The sequence below is a fragment of the Suricata suricatta genome, chromosome 2 (assembly GCF_006229205.1).
Source record: "Suricata suricatta isolate VVHF042 chromosome 2, meerkat_22Aug2017_6uvM2_HiC, whole genome shotgun sequence".
NCBI lineage: Eukaryota > Metazoa > Chordata > Mammalia > Carnivora > Herpestidae > Suricata > Suricata suricatta.
In genome coordinates, this window is record NC_043701.1 from 126,716,745 (window position 1) to 126,720,912 (window position 4,168).

General features: G+C 52.5%; 1 long non-coding RNA gene across 1 annotated transcript; it reads left to right on the top strand.

Moving 5' to 3' along the window:
• Positions 1 to 512: 512 nt before the first annotated feature.
• LOC115272243 lies at positions 513 to 3,600 on the top strand. Its single transcript, XR_003900318.1, has 3 exons — positions 513 to 643; positions 749 to 1,085; positions 1,339 to 3,600. It is a non-coding gene; the product is annotated as an uncharacterized LOC115272243 (long non-coding RNA).
• The last annotated feature ends 568 nt before the right edge of the window (positions 3,601 to 4,168 follow it).

The following is a 4,168-nucleotide window of genomic DNA, read 5'->3' on the forward strand; positions in this document are numbered from 1 at the left end:
GAGCGGGCGCTCCCCCGAGTCCCCCCTCCCGCACACCCAGCATCAGCGGCCGAGAGGCTGGAGGACCGTTAGGATCGTCGCGTTCCGTTGGAGCACCTGCTGGACCGGTGGCCGGACGCCTCCTCGAGGCTCAACGCCCCCCAGTGGCGGTTCCCTTCGCCCACAGCTCCCCCAGCGAGCTTCGTCCCGCCGCCGCCGCCGCCGCGCACCCCAGTCTGGCGGGGACCACACTGGCCGCACCTCTCCCGGTGCCACCGGGATGGCGCTTCCCCCTGCGGCTCCGTGGTGGTCGTACCCAGTCTGTGGCGGCTGCTGAAACTCGTGTGGTCTGCTCCGACTTCAGTGATGCTCCCCATCGCCCCCCACCCCCCGAAATAGTAACTGTCCCTCCAGGGAGCAAAGGGACTCTCCTCTGTTGGCCCTGACAGTAGCCCTTCTGAGGCCAGAGCGCTCTGGTCATCCGTCGGGGTCCTTGCTTCAAGGAGGCTGAGCTTGAGGAGAGCGCACGAAAGGCTCAGTGAAGGAGGACCGACAGCTAACGACCAAAGGCAAGACGGTCCAAAGAGGCCGTGGGCCGTGGGCCGTGGGAGTGTGCCTTGAGCATCAAGGCCCCTGGAGGCCCCTGGGGCATTACTTCCTTCAGGTGCGGTTCTGGGCCTCTGAAGGGAAACCTCCCACCCAAGCTGGGGAAAATTAGCTTGAGTAAGAAAAGCCACATGTCCTTGATGAGCTCCTTCTCCATTACCAGCTCACACGGCCCTGCGGGAGGTGCCCCAGCTCTTTGGAGGAGTGACCTGGATTCAGCAGGTGGAGTCTCATCCTGCAGCCACTTCTCAAGAGGCTGACAAATGCGGTGCTTGTTGAAGGTCATCGGCTCAGTCTCCATCTCACCGACGTCCCAGGAGACACACGGAGGATCCCTGTCATACCTGTTAAGGAGGATTTCACCACATGTGCTTGCTGTGGGCCCTACAAATGGGAAATTTCAGTGCCTCTGCCACTGTCCTAGGGTGGAGGTGAGCTGCCCTCCCCTCCTCAGCTTTCCTGTTCAGTCATTGCTGAAGACCTGGGTTTGGAGAAGACAGGTGAGTGCCCCTGGTTTAATCAGGTCTTAGAGATGAGACCCAGGCCACCTCAGACTGCACTGCCACACAGCCCACCCTCAGCCACTGTCACTGTACCCATCCTGGTTATCAGAACATTACCAGTTATGGACTTGGCTGACCTGCCCGCCAGTCCCCATCCTCCTGCTTTCACATCTAAGATTGCTTGTGAGATGAGATGCTCAATTCCTAACCCTCCCTTTGCTGTTCATGCGGATTCTCTTTCTCCTTTCAGGGTCAAGCTCATCTTTGGGTTCCTACTCAGCAGTGAGAATGGAGGCCTTGCATTCCTGTCCATCAGTCACAGTTGTGGCATCTTCTGTTTGGATGTCCCCACGCTCCTAGCATCTCAGTCCTTTCCTCGGCCTGCCTCCTGGAGATTGGAATCACTTATACCTATGTGTGTGGATTATCTGCCCTTTTTCATACAGACCTCTCCTCCAGTCACCCCCCACCTCAGTCTTCACCAGCCACTCTGTCGTTCCTTCTGCAACAAGCACACTTGCAGAGTCAGCCTCCCAGCTTCCTTGGAATTTGGTGTCACTGACATGGACACCACTTCCGTTTTTCAAACTTCCCTCTTGAGGTCTCCCCCTGGGCTCCAAGAAGGAGAACTTTTTATTTTCCATGTCTCTTTCTCATTCTGAGAATATGTCCCCCAAAGGCAGCATTGCCTCAGGCTCAGTTCTGCCAGGTTGCCCACACAGCAGCTCAAATGTGACTTTCAAATTCCCTGACTCTGGAACCACCCCTCAGCCCACGTTTGGGGTCTCTGATGGGCTGCATTGTGGAGCTGCCTAGTGGCAGCCCTTTTCCCTTTGGAAACTAGGCAGCCCCAGGACAAGCCACAGCCCAGCCACCCACAGCAGCACAACCAAGCTAGTGGATTTGATAGCCCCATATGCTACCTTTGGTTTTCCTGTCAGCACCCAGTCAGCTTTTGGTGACACTTCAGGCATTTTCCCATTGGTACAACTACTACTACTGGCTTTAGAGCTGCCACCAGAATCCCCAACACTGGGGACAGTAGCTCACCATTTACCAATACCACTGCAGACCAACTTGTGTTTATGGGATCTGCAACCCTAATGGGTGGCATCAGCTTTGAGGTGACGTTAGCTGCCTAAGCCCCACCTCCATTCTGGAGCACTCAGCTTTGGTGCAGGATGAAGCAGTCACCACCTCCTCAAGTTAAGGACTGTCAGTTGCGAACTTCGGGGTCCTGGTGTCCTATAGCACCCTGGTTACAAATGGAGAGTCTACCTCTACAGAGAGCACATCTGTCCTGGGAGCCCCTTTCCTTCCTGTCTATAGTCAGAGCACGTGGGGCTAGCTGGGCAGAGTCACGTATGTGACTATTGGAGGAGTCTGCACCACTGAGAAGAAATGAGTACCAGGTGACAGTTTTGTGTTTCCTGGTGGTCAGGTGGTATTTCTCCTATGTCAGGTGGTATTTCTCTTCCCACCTTCTGTCAGACTTCCCAGGGTCGCCCTGGCCACAGCATGTGGGCTGCAGTGGGAGGGATTAGCACCAATCTCATGCCCAGAGATAGGTCTCTCCATGCTTATAATCAGAGCATCCAAGGCACACATGGCCAGATTCCATCTTTAGAAGCTGCAGCAGCCAGGATCATTCCTGTGCTTGTAGGCCCTCATGTTTCCACCTACAGTCTGAGCACCAGAAGCCCATGTGGTACAGTGGAAGGGGACATCACCAGACTTGTGCTTGGTGACCTTCCCTCCATCATTCTGAGCTCCTGGGATGCTCACAGTCAAAGCACTTCTGTTATAGCCAGAGGGATAATGCCACTCATTCTTAAGGGGGCATTACTACTTTTGCTTGTAGTCAGAATGCCTTGGTCATCCAGCCATGGCACCCCTTGACTTTTAGGGGGCAGCAGTACTGGGAAAATACCTATGCTTAAGAGGCACTTTTGCCCCTACCTTTGGTTAGAGTATTTCAAACTCTGGTGTGGTCAGCAAGCTTCCGCCCTCTGTTCAGGGCACTATCCAGGGCTTGTGGAGACAGACGTGAAGGAGCACTGATCTCCATACTCTCGCAGTCCAAGAGCCGCAGATCTTAGCAATTAAGAAGTAGAAGCTTCCACAAATGGAGCTCACTCTGCTGGGAAGAGGCTCAGTCCTTTATAGTTATGTCAAACAAACCTAACCTTTTTCCTACCACAGGCTGGAGGTCTCACACCTTGAGGTACACATGTGTCAGAGAGTGTGGGGCAGATGAGGCTAGTCAGAAGCCAAGACTTGAGAAGTTACATTGTGGAGAGTTAGAAGAGAGTTCTTTCTATACCAACAGCTGACGTTTCCCGACTTTGATCGTCACCCTGGCCAAACCTAGCTGTGGGTCAATTTTCCCCTCATTTTGGAGCTAGTGGATGCCCCCTGCTGCTTATTGCAGCCCATTTGTCCTTACTCGTTTCCAGTGGGCCCAAACTTTCTGTCCCAATTACATGTATGAAAACTTGTTCTTGTGAATTCATCTTCTGCTCATGTGTCTTTGTTCTTTGAACTCTAGAGGAAAGATAGTGTGTGAGTGATGACGTGTTTGGCCAAACCTAACTGAAGTTTTCTGTGGCTCTCAGCAACTAGGAACTGAATGTTCCCACACTTTATGACTTCACCTGCTGGCTTCTGTAGCCTCTGTTCTTCTGGTGTGATGTGTAGCAACTCAGAAGGATGTCAGGCCCAGAAGAGGGAGCGATGAGGTGCCGTGGGCTTCTCTCCCACTGTCTGACCTCACTGCAGACAGGACTATTCCTTATGTGTGTTCAGAAACTGCACTTTACAGTTTTGGCAATTTAAAAATGTTTCAGTGTCTTAAAAAAAATCTTTTTCTTTAACTTAGGCTAAGCCTAGTTATCCTCACACATCCACACTTTACCCAGAGAGGATGGGCCTGACATCTAGGTTCATGGGCTTGTAGGAATAAAGACAAGAAGAGCTCACACCTGCTGTGTAATGATGGAAAATGTAAACATATTACAGTGGTTATCATGCTGCTTAAAAAACTGAACATATAGTCTTTTCAGGGGAAAATAGAAATAACC